General features: G+C 41.2%; 2 pseudogenes; both read right to left on the bottom strand.

The window, feature by feature from the left end:
* Positions 1-60: 60 nt before the first annotated feature.
* LOC125199210 lies at positions 61-3,819 on the bottom strand (annotated as a pseudogene).
* Positions 3,820-5,414: 1,595 nt separating this feature from the next.
* On the bottom strand, positions 5,415-11,985 carry LOC125199218 (annotated as a pseudogene).
* Between the last annotated feature and the right edge of the window lie 1,393 nt (positions 11,986-13,378).

Genomic DNA, 13,378 nt, shown 5'->3' with positions numbered 1-13,378 from the left:
GTAAGGTGTCTCTGTGACGGCATCCTATGTAAATTTGGATACAACTTTTGTGCGACAGCGGCAGAATTGACTCAGTTTGCCATTCATAAACCCATACTTTGCTCAGTCATCACTTTCCTGGTCAAGGACTGGAAGAATGGCTAACGCTGATGAATCGAGGTGCATGCCTCTAACAATACCATCATAACTGATCTTCATTTTATAGCACAGAAGCAATATGGCATCCCATAGTGCAGTTCTTCCCTGCAATCAAGGACATAGATGGTGTGTTAACACGTCGTACCCATCATGCCTACAAATCGACTACAATGAACAGAGACCATTAAATGAATGTACGCAGACTCAAATGACATTAAATTGGGAAAGAGGGAGGAGCATATAGCAGGGGGAGAGAGGAAATGAAGGTGCATGTTCAGCAAGTCTTGATGGGGTTAGAGGTTGGACAAAATGAATTAATCGTCATTTGAAACTGTATTACAAATTTCTAGTTGTACAAGTAATTCCAGTTATCATGTAGTAAGTAAAAGCATATGACTAGCATCGTGTACTATAAATTACCTGGAAAGAGAATTGAGGCTTCTTGTCCCAGTACAAGGCGAATACTGGGGGACTTTGCTTCCCAACAGCCAGAATACAAGCCCCCGGATGTAGCACTGAGGGAACACCAGATATAACAGCTACGTACTTCTCAGGAAACCTATCTTTAGGGGCAGAACACCCCAAAAACAAGGGGTTTTTGCTTGCCTGAGCCCCAGCATATGTTGTAGGATCAACATGCAACATCCATTTCGGGTGTTCCAGGAAGCGCAAAACAGATAAAGAAGCAAATGAGAATCGCTAGGAAGATCAAGACTCCATTTCTTATTCTTTTTATCATAGACCTCGCCATTTCCCAGATACTCATAATTCTTCAAACATGTTCCATCAGCAAGTTCTACAAGATAATTGATATATATCAAATGATAAAAACCACACTACAGGAAATCTATTAATTGATTATTTCAATTTGTTTAGAACCAAGCAATTAGGAAAGCACATACCTCGAATCCTTTGTACAGTATAATCTGCTCTTACACTACTTTGAGGAAGTAAACCTTTACCCCATTCCCCTTTCATCAAAGCATGGAGTCTCTGATGCTCCGTAATGGCATCCATACCCTCTCGCAAAATAGAGATTGCCACGGCATGCTGCTGGGATTGCTGGAAATTAATGCCTTGAGCTTTTGCTAGAAATGAAAAGGAACACTAAGCTGTTAAACAAACTTCTCCTTCAAATTCAGGATTGTATATTAAAATCATAATTTCCATAAGTGTAACATACAAGTATAAAAAACTTGAACTAGAGTTGCACGAAGCTGATGAAGAAGTCCATCCTCGTCAACTGCAAATGCTGGCTTCCAGTCATTACTTCTATCAATTGGAGATACATTAGCAGTACCAGGCGCATTTGGTGCATCACTTCCAATTTGGCTAATGTCAATTGAAATATTAAGTTTTGCAGCTGCTTCAATAACCTAAAAACTTCCAAGAGGTAAGTGGTGTTTCTTCTAGCAGCAAAACAAGATCTGAGAACTACGATTGAATATGCATGCATTATAAAATAGGTCATTTATGTAAGTACATCCAAACAAGTATGCAGCGAATTAGATCTGTACAACCAACAACCTACAGTCCTACACCATCGATGAGAATCCTAGGTGAATGATTACACTAGTTTGAGTCAAAACAAGGGCAGGCCTTATATCATTGTTCCATGGGAAGAATGCTTAAAATCTTTATTTTCAATCACTAGATTTATAGTGTCTCCTAAATAGAGTATTAAGGGAGTAGGAAAAAGAGGTCAACCCTAAGAGTCTCCCGTGATAGCTATATCCAGAGTCTCTGGAAACAATATACTATAAACTAAAAGTGCACTCAAATTAAATGCCAGAAACTAACAGATGATGCTACAGTATAAGGTTACAGTTATCCAAAGAGAATTTCTAGTGCAATGATAGAGATTCAAGATCCATATAATAATATAAAGGAGTCCTTTTTCTCTGTCATCAAAAGAAGTGAAGCAGAATATTTTTAGTTAAATCCTGACTGCCAGAGAGACAGCCAAAAACTCGTAACTAGATATAGTAATCCATACATACTCACTGAAAAATCTCCATGAATGTGGTAAAAGATACAGGGGAATATTAATTTCACCTTTATGTGGCTGGTATCAATCTTTCCAAGAAGAGGATTGAGTACAACAGCAGAAAACCACTGCCTGAGACGGTCACGCCATTTCTCTATATGTGGATGAATGCCCAGCCTTTCAAAAGCTTCAATCGATTCTTCCATAGACATTGGAGGGGGAAGCTCTACCTCTCCTTTCTTAGGTGGAGTTGTGAACTTCTGGGAACCAGGGGACATCCTAACTTGCCTTAAAGGCGTACTTCTTGTAGCTCCAGAAGTACTAACGGAACCAGTTAGGGTGTTTGGACTGGTCATCCCAAATGCATTTATGCTGGGGGAGGACTTGCCAATTTACTAGCTGTTTCAGATATCTTCTCATCTATATCAGCCAGAAAACTTTCAAGATCTTTCTCCGTTGCTAAATCTTTCTGAAAGGCACGACGCTTATTTGACCAAGGAGTGCCAGTCAACTGATCTACTCCAGGTGAAGACTGCAGCGATGGTGACGGTATCGATGACCGTGTAGAGGCCGCAGGTACAAGATACATAGAAGGAGAAGCAGGTGACTTGGATGGTGTACTATAAGCATGCATTTTTCGCCCACCACTAGAGCTTGATTTCCCACCACTCATTTCATGATTCGAACTTGATGGATGAAGTGGGACAAGCAAACTTGATGGGGACGGCGAGCTAACTTTTGATTTAGGAGGTCTCTTTGAAGACTCCTCAGAATCCTTTTCAATTTTTGACCTTAACCCCAAAAGGCCAAGCTGTCGATCGGTAAGGCGTGTTAGCTCTTTTGTGCCTTTGGAAGGAGATTCTACAAAAACCTCTCTAAGATTTCTTATTCTCCAAACTGAAAGGGCTTTGACAAAAGCAAACACAGCTGCAAGCAGTATGCAACTTGCCATTGCTGCTATAACTTTGGAACATATACCTGCATATTGAAATCGTATCACAAAACCGATTGCTAGAACTAGTCACATCATTGCTTTCAGAAACGGTAATGAAAATCAAAACTCTACTTACTTGCAACATCTTGAGAGACAAACCCAAGTCCAAAATCAGCAGCAGCCGTATTTCCCCTGCATCGATCACATTCACATTAGCACTAAATATTTCACACCTCATGTCAATGTACTGGTTTTATCAAACATCTAAGGTTCGAAATCACGTTCAGTACAGAAGATTTCCCAATTCATGCAAGAGTACTAGATATTTCAATTCCCATGTCAAAGTTGTGTGCAATATATACTATAATTCATTTCAAAGTTTCAAGATTAAGCTCAAATTAGTGGGAACTAATGGCAGCCTCTTTTTAATAATTTAACCGGAATGCAGAGCATAAACCTTGAAACAACCGCGAAATACCTGTACAAAGAGATGGCGAGGGCGACGGCAGAGGCGCAGAAAAGAGAGAGGATGAAGAAGACTGTGGAGGCGGAAGGGCGAAGGCTGTTGGAGGTGAGGGCGGCGGAGAGTGCTGGGTTCTGGTACACCGCAAACACCGAGGGCTTCGATGCGCCCGGCATCTGCTGCTGTCCTCCACCACGATCCATCACTGATTTATGCCAATTAGCCTGTTTAGGGTTTAACAATGTGAATTTCCGCCATTGTTGGGGTTTTTGGAGCTGGATGAGGAAGCCCGAATTTTCGAAATTTCAGCGCTTGTTGATTTCTGTTTTATAAGCCCTGATACGGGTCGGGTTATGCTCCGTATAATTTAGAGATTCCAAATATAGAATTTTAAAATTTTCCAAATACAAATAACTACCGTGTTTACTTCATACTATAAAATTCTTTTTCAATAGAAAGAGATTTGAGAAGTATTATATATTCCTCAATTTTAAAAAGGTATATTTACCGAATTTTCTATACAAAGATAATTATAAACTTTTTTCAATTTACCTTCTTCTATATTGAAATTTACTTGTAGTATTTTCTAAAAAGGTATATTTACCTTAACTGAAAGTGATCAATAAAAAATATTTTTTATCTACTTCTTTCCCTCGGAGATGTTCCAAGTAGGATTAGGATTTAGGGCTAAATAGACACTGAGCCTCTAAAACTCAATGGAATTAATTGTTTAAATTGATCACGATTTAATTTTTGTTAATAATGAATTATTAATACCTTATTCATATTACAAATATGACTCATTTTTAACTAAATCATATATCATATTTAAGATTTTAATATTCTTGAATTATTTTAAGTTTTGTGTAAGCTTTGGTTAATTAACTCTTCTACCAACTCGCGTACGTTGAGCCATGTTTTTCACAAAAATACTAAACTCTCACGTTAACCCAATATACTACTACTACAGGGTTTTCTCCGGCGGCGCCCTCCCATTCGCCCCTCCCACGCGTCCTCCCATGCCACGCGCACTACCTCCCATTCCACCGCCACATCACTAGCCCTTCCACGCACTAGCCCTTCCCACTCGCCTTCCCACAATTAAATTAATTCACAATTAAAATTTAAATTCACGAAAATAAAATGTAAATTCACGGAAATAAAATTCGACACGAATACGAACGGGAAATACGAAATTACATTAAATTACATAATTTAAAAAAATTACATAATTTAAGAAAAAACATAGTAAATAAAATTACATAATCCCCGGCTTCACCCTCCTCCTCGTCCCGTCCCCGTCGCCCGTGCCACCGCCACCTCCGACGTCCCGCCCGATCTCGACGCCATCATCATCAATGGGCGGCATCCTAAATCGCGCCGACATCGGCCGACCATCTCCTTGCACGCCTTCTCAAGACCGGATCGTGCGTGTTATACCACTTCAAAGTGATCCGCATCGTGGTCTTCGTTTGCCGCACGGGGGCGAGCCGTCGCCATCTTCCGACGGGACCTCCGATCACCTCGTAGGACCTGCCGCGCCGCCGCTCCATCGCCATCCGCGCAGGCACTCGATGCCCCATCGGCGACGACGACGGCGAGTGTCTGTCGTGGTAGCGGGCCACTTCATCGGCTCGGAGCTCGTGCGAACCCGCACCGTCGTCGTACTCACCGGAAGAGTTGATCTTCGTCCGCCTGCCCCGATTCGAAACCAACCGCAAACTTTGCGAGTCCTTGATCGCGAGAAATGCCTCCCACTCGGTCAAACTCTTGATCCCCAAGTCTTTGCCGGGGTACCGGGTTAAGGATTGTCTCCGCACATCATCCTCGCACATGCCGCCTACCATGCGCATGTTGTTTGGTAGATCGAGGCAAACGACCGAGCTTAGGCCTCAACCGAGCCACTGCTTCCGGCATATCTCGGGATGCGAGGCTTCGCCCCAGCGGTTTGTTGGCGCAGAGGGCGGCACCGATGCGATGCCACATTCGGTCAACATACGCTCGCTTCCGGTGTAGGATCCTCTACAACACGACTCACGCCTTCGCAAGCGCGGCATTTTCCCACACGGTCCCGATCGTCCTCCGCTCGCCTCATCCACACCCTCCTCCCCTCCCATCCCCGTGGGGAGGAAGAGCCGGACTTTGCCCTTGCCCCTACCCGCGCTCCCCGGCCGTGGCCTTGCTTTTTCTCTCCGGCCCCCATGGCCCCCCCTCCTCCCGGGGAGTCTCTGAGGCGATGCCCCGCATCCTCAAAAGAGAAAGTCTCGATGCCGGCGTACCGAGTCTCCGGAACAGGCGGGGAGTCATCGGCCAACAAATCTATATATGGCCGATAGACGATTCCCAGCGCCTCGGCTCCCGTGCCGCATCGACCCACTCACCGACATATTTGGCGGCGTACCGCTCATCCCCACCGCCCCGGCACCATCCCTCCCACCCCCGCCATATTTGGCGGCATACCGCCCATCCCCGCGCCCCCCGGCATATCACACCCATCCCGCCATATTTGGGGCATACCGCCCATCCCCGCAGCCCCACCCATCCCCGACATATTTGCCGGCATACCCGCGCCCTAAGATCATCCGACCCATTCGACTCATCCAAGTGTACATATTGTAGAACATTTGGGGAGTCATCGTCGCATACCGCCCATCCTCGCCATCTCGGGGATTCATCCCCGCTTGGGATTCATCCCGCAACATTTCCTCCGCGCCGATGGGAATCGAGGGTGTGTTCCCTCCGCTCGTGGTGGGGAGTTTCGTTGTACTCCATTGTAAAAGAAATGAAATGTGTAGAGAGAGAGAAACTTGTTAACACAAGCGCGACGAAATGAATTGGTGAGCCCTATTTATAGAGTTTATTATTTATTAATTAAAAAAACAAAAAAGCGACGTCCCAGCGGACGGCGACCTCGCCACGCTGGCGCTCCCCACTCGCCCGTCGACGGGAGGCGAGCTTTCGCAGGGGTAGCGGGACGGGGGTGGCGCTCTCCGCACACTACGGCGCCAGCCGGCGCCTCTCCCCGACGGCGAACGGAAGGGCACCATAGGAGACAACCTAAGGTATGGTATACTAGTAAATAAATTTCTTTTTTAAAAATTTAATTTACAAATCTATTTTATAACCAACTTCAAATTTTAACAAACTTTTTTAACATATATATAATTCATATAAAAAAAAAATATCATTAGTCAAATTGTACAATTTTCAGGAAAAAAAAAAAAACAAAAAATAAATTTTTTGTGTCCTTTTGGCAAAACAAACAACTTTACTTTAGACAAAGCACCAACACAAACCAATCTGTTATAGAGAGGAATAAATAGCATCATAATAAAAACCCAAATCACCTTTAAACCATTTTTTCCCTTCCCCACAACACAACACAAACACCACACTTTATTTAGTAGCTTACAGAACCTGCCTCACATCCTTACCCTTTAAGAAGGGGCCCCTACTGACAAATTGACAATCGGGCCTGATGGCGTTTTTCTGGGAGCTCTTGGTGTCCGCTGCATTCCAATGGTCAGCCCCACCTCCTTTTTGGTGATAGGGGACTTCCGCCACCTCAACAAACCCGATTCATCAAACACAGAGCAAAAATTTTGGTTTAAAATTTCCCAAAACCATGCTATTCCCCCCAAAAAAACAAAGCATTGTTACGAGAGGGACTTACTCCCAAAGGGGTCGCGCCAACCACCATCATGTCGTTCACTATATTTAAGAGCGCCATCCATGATTTGGCCCCAAAGGGCCTCCATGTTGAACAGCCTCTCGGTTCAGTCAGAAAATCATCATACCCTTTCAACCCCAAAAAGATCAATGGCTTCCCCATGTACCTTGTTTTAAACCTACAAAAAAAAATACCAATCACCCTTTCGGAAAAAAGAGTATTAATCAGCCATCGCTGTCGACTTGCTAAAAAGTCCCTTTTGTACAGCCCCTTTTGCAGGGCCCTGTAGATTGATGGCAGCAGGATCTTCTGTCAAGGAAAAACCAATTCTTGAGCTCGGAACATTCTCCTTTGTTGCTTTCACTGTTCACATTTTTAAGACCAGACGCCCTCTCCGCCCCTTGTTTGTCAGATGTGGCTTTCACCACTGGCTTTTGCCCCACTAGAAAAAAAGGGGGTCAAAAATGACCCTTTTTTGGGAAATTGGAAAAGGGGACAAGGGTCCTCCTTTTGGATGCTTTTGGGGAACGACATGCTTCTAAAACCCTTTTCTAACCCAGGGGGGGAATCGGCCTCTGTTTGGGAATGTTGTAACCATGCTGGGGTTTTTTGCCCAAAACAGAGATCCGAGCTATTTCCCCCGTGGAGATTTGAATGAGCAAATTTTTTGACCTTGAAGACCAGGAAACCAAGTGGATTCCAGAAAGCCTGTGAAGGGGCCGGGGCGGGGCCTAAACCGCATGTTCTTTTTATCCACCCCTTTTTGGCACAGGTTTAAATGTGGTAGGTTGACACCAAAATCGAGTTGGCGGTTCAACGATCCCCTCTGTAAAAAGGGAAACTAGCCCTATTTTCTGACCTGAAGACCTTGGAGGAGGGAAACTCAAAAGCCCAAAAACAGTCCCCACCTGCATATAAAACGATTTTAAGGTCAGAGGAGCAAAAAGTGAGCAGAAAAATTTAAAACCAATGGAAAGTTTTACCAGAACGGGCTACCATCGGGGAAAGGGAGATTCACCAGTTTCTTCATCCTAGGTAGGACTGATACCAGAGTATAGTTACCTGATAAACAAGTCCCATGGAGAAACTCGTTTGGTGGTTTCTCATGTGCCTGCCCCCAAAGACTAAGATTTTCCGGGAACAAGGGGGTAGTGACATTGAAGAAATATTGGGTAAAAATAAAAGGCATTAAAAATGTTTTCTGATCTATCTTTTTCTACTAACACTAACTCAATCCAATTTCCCCCCAAGGGGGGCGAACCTACCCCCAACGTTTTTTATAAAACTTAAAACAATTAAGCAAAAAAATGAACAGACGCCAGACGCCAATCTCAATTCCACCTGTTCACCAAAACCGAAAAATCACAAATCATGAAAAAGAACAGGGGAAAATGTAAAAAACATAGATCCCCCACATCCATTATAATAAAGTTAGAACATGTGTCATTTCGGGCATTTATAAGGTCATAGTACAACGGGAAAGACAACGATAAACTAGATGTCCTAGAAGAAAAATGCAAAATCACAGAAAGGTTGTCGAAGTTGTATCTACCATCAGGCATTCCATTTCGAGTTCTGCCATCGATAGGGATCCATATCACCACCCAGTCACCACCCACTGAACCTGCAAACATAAAACAAATACAAACAGCATCCATTGCAGAATGCAGAGGCTAAAAGGTAAAATTTGAAATGAACTTTTGGGGCCTTTTTCAGGAGAATCATCAAAATCGACCCCATTCTGAATCTTGTCCCAACAGGTCACGGCTGGTGGTAACTTTACATATTTCTTGGGGGTAAAAAAAATCAGCATGGCTCCCCTCAAAATAAAAAAAAAGTTCTAAGAGAGGGCACTGATTTAGGGCCCAAAAGTACAACACCATGTAATCTAAACATGCCAGTGATTTGTTCCTCATTCTGTAAGTTCATACAATCTTTGACATTTGTATTATCCATCAAATTTTAGCTACATGCATACTTCACTTGCCCAATCGTTAGGATTTTATTGCCCCGATCAAGACTGATGCTTTTAAAAGGCCAAGACAGCTAACAGCTCCTCAAATAATATCTCAAACAGTCAACAACTCCAAGACATTTAAATCAGTCATATTTTGAACTTTATCATACTTTATGACAAAATAATAAGCATAGTCACTGGTATCATTTTTGAGACGAGATTTTTTCCATTGTGTCATTAAAAATGGTTGAAAGGCTAAAATGTTAATTTGGGTTACAAAACAAGATTGTACATCGAGGAATTGGTGCTCTCTAGGGTAAAAATTTGAGAGGGTTTCCAAAACTTGCAGTTACCGCATGACCTTCGTGTTCCAATCTACACACATATTTGAGGCAAACAATCCTCAAAGCAAGTTGTGCTATTTTTACTAGAAAGTGTTCAGAAACACTGTTGTATTTCCATGGCATTGTGGAGACAATAACGCCATAGGCAAATACAGCTACAGATTTATACTAGGTTCTAAGCTTTTTTTCTTCAAAAGTTTTTTTATATTATCAAGTAAGAAAAAAGGTTAACACGTAAAGTAAAAAATTTCCCAAAGTAACCAGATCTTCATAAAAAGAGGGGCAAAAAAAGATTGGGCTGTAGAAAACATGAAAAGAGTTGTTGCTTGATAAGCATTTGAATGGAGAGAGGACATTGGGATAAGAACCCTGATTCTTAATGATCAATCAGGCAAGCCATTCCTAGGCCGAGCAGCTCGTCTAACCCCCAACCGAGTTCCCCAGCTTCTCCTCTGCAGTATACAGGTAATACACCTTATAAGGCGAGTAACACTTTCAACAAGAATGCTGCAGAGCAAACCTGAGTTGTAATATCAGTCCATTTTTTCTCACAAACAATAATTATTCTGCATTTTACTTATTTCCATTATTTTCCCTCAAATCATACTCCCTCCGTCCCTAAGAGTATGCACTATTTCCTTTTCGTCCGTCCCCAAAGAGTATGGACTTTTAATTTTGGAAACTCTCTCCTCTCTAATGAGGTGAGACCCATCCTCCACTAACAATACTTAAAAAACTTTCTCTATCCATCTCTCTATTACTTTACCAATAATGCGTTAAACGTCCAAACCCAAAGTTCATACTCTTTGGGGGCGGGGAGTATTAAATTTAATATATTCAGTAAAAAAAGTCTTTGTAGTTTTTATTCAATGTGTTCCCAAGCATCAGTCTGAAACATTATTGCTCAAATGCAAAACTCGATGGAAATGTACCTCAGAAAGAGAACAGCATCCCCTGAAACAAGATTTTTCTGACTGACAAATATGCTCCAACCAGTAGTGAGCAAATGTCGCCTAGGCTGGCCTGCAATGCCATAATTAAAACACTCAGAATTCCAACAAGAGAATGAGTGATACACGAACCTATACCTCTATAAATGTGTCTGAACTTCCACTCCACTCCATGAGGTCTTTGGCTGAGTTCCTGGGAGGGCCTTTGCTCTTAAATCCTTAACGGAATGTAATTCCTCAGCAAGATGAACTTTACTGAAGTTAATAGAAATTGAAGTGTTGTTCATCATAAAAGGCAAACCAGAGGGGAAGCAATCTTGCAGCCCTAGAGGAATGGAAATCCACCATGGGGACTGGTATCGAAGCAGTCAGGGTCTTGCAGAACATGTGGGAGTCGACTTTGCAGGCATAACACCATTCCCGTCCTCATCAACGTCTGAATTTTCATTCTCTTTGCCATCCAATTTCACCTCCCATCTGCATCAGCACAACAACTTTACAAACACTAAAATTGAACACACAAGTTCTCTAGCACCAACCCCAAAGGGCCCTTTTTCCCTATCAGTCTATCACTAATTATACAGAAAATGAAACGTAAACAACAAGAACCAATATTAACTATCATAAAGACCCAAGTCTTTCACTAACCAAAATTAAAAAATATAGAACTCAAGAAGCAATCTACTCACCACCAATGAATTTCCCAATTCTTTCACTAATTATGAATTTCAAAATCACACATCCATCTTAAAAACCAATGCATCTACCTATAATTACCAACAGTACCTCTGGAAAGGAAGCAGATTCAGTTGAGTGTAAACCTCATCATTCTCCTTGTTTGCCTGTTACAAAAACATTAACCAAAACACAGAGATAGAAAATAAACCAAAGCACAACAAGACTATACGTTGAAATCACACCCCAAAATAAAACCAACAAGGCATTGGACACAAACCAAAAGCTCGACAAAGCACTCACAAGTAGCCGAACATCGATAACTCGGCAAAAGATCTGTGGAGGAAGATCAAAAGTAGGCATATCCATGGGTGGAAAGGGTGAGGCAGATGCAGCCTGCTCCATGTGGCCTTGAGGGAAATACACCACCACATTTCCTTTCTTAGGCAAGCTGGTGAGAGGTCCAGCACAAGCATGCCAGAGCTCCACGTATATCGATGGTGGAGCAGATTCTGAACAAGGGGGAGAAGAGGATGAGTGAGAGGCGCCATTCGGTGATGAAATTGAAGTTTCCAAACACACGTAATCACCACTACCACCTTCGCATTCTCCTCCATTTACACATGCAACATTCTGCTCCACCTCACTCACTGCATGATTCAGATCAAATTCCATGAATTCCCAGATTAAAAAAAAAAAAAAAAAAAGGTTTCCAACTTTCTGCTTTTCTTGAAGCAAACACTTCAGTCACTCTAGCATTACACGACCACAAAAACAAACGCAACTAACACGACGGAACAAGGGGGCAAAGTACATTGATCAAGAAATAGGCTGGAATTAGTAATTAAGAATGTTTCCAAAGGCTCTACGGAAAATAGCCAGGTGAATTATCCTGAAAGAAAGCCAATTTTGAGCAAGAAATCCATAAAGGTGGCGCCTTTAGAGCGAGAAGGGTAAAGAAGTTGCGCAAGAGAAAAAGGGAAATCGTATGTTTTTGGGGGTGGATAGGATAGCAAAGAGTTTGTAGTGTAAGAAGTAATCTAAAAGATGAAAAGGAAAGTGAGAGGGTATCAAATAATAACAAGAAATTCGAAATATGATTCCTCCCCATTTGCAGTTCTGTGAAGAGGGATCAGCAGCAAAAGACATAGCACAGAACCAAAAAAGTACCCTTTTGGAATTAAGACTGTTTTGTGTGTATTATAGCGATAGAAAGAGAGGAAAGAGGAGCATAGCATCACAGATGTTAATTTTACACTAACAGCCCAAGCAGAGCTCGATTCCTAGTTTGTTGGTTGATTTCATAGTAAAAAATTCTACACTAATTACTAAGTTTATCAATTTTTTCTTTGTCACTTTTAGGTTGAGGCCCCATTAAAGGAGATCTCCATTGAATGCAGACAAAAATGTCTATAATCTTCCTAATAAAGAAGACATTTAAGAATATCAAGACATGCTTGCCATCATAGAATACTAACCACAATCACATCTGTCATTAATTTTACTTTGACTTTAAATCCCCTGAGGTAAAAAGTGGTAAAGGTTGATTACCATCTCATGTTTACCATAATTAAATTATATACCACCTTTTTTTGTGTTTTCAAACTTTATGTTACATAATTCCTTTTCCAATCATTTTGTAGATTATGCGTTCTATAGTTTTCGTATTTTAAATTTTATAGCACTACATTCGCGTAAATTTAATTATATTATATTCACATGTACTGTATTTAATTTTGTATAATGTGGCCATCAATAGAAATATGAAAAGTTAAAGTACTCCGTAGTATAATTTAATACTACTCCCTCTATTCCGACTTAAGCAAAGCGTTTTATTTTCAGAACTCATTTTAAAAAATAATACTTAAGCCTTTTTACATTATTCTTTCAGTTATTTTACTTTTTTTCATTTTAACTATTTAGTATTATTTTTAAAAATGGATGTAGAGAATGGAACGTTTCTATTAATATGTAATAAAGAGAATACCTTTTTCACTAGTACTCTTACAATATTAATAAAATCAAAAAATCAAAATATTTATACAATATTGTTAATAAAAAGAAACCTCATTAAAAAGGGAAAATATTCCAAGACTGAGACTAATTTTGGAGAATAGCCCTAAATAAAAAATCAACAATATGTATATTTTTATAAAATAGATTATATTAAGAAAACATACAGCAGTACTCTATGTTTTTCTCACACCTAGCTAAATGTGTTTTACACTTATTACATTTGATGCAACATTCCTTAGTTTGT

This window comes from Salvia hispanica, unplaced genomic scaffold (genome assembly GCF_023119035.1).
Source record: "Salvia hispanica cultivar TCC Black 2014 unplaced genomic scaffold, UniMelb_Shisp_WGS_1.0 HiC_scaffold_425, whole genome shotgun sequence".
Classification (NCBI taxonomy): Eukaryota; Viridiplantae; Streptophyta; class Magnoliopsida; order Lamiales; family Lamiaceae; genus Salvia; species Salvia hispanica.
Note: the sequence above shows the minus strand (reverse complement) of the source record. Positions and strands in the feature narration are given on the sequence as shown.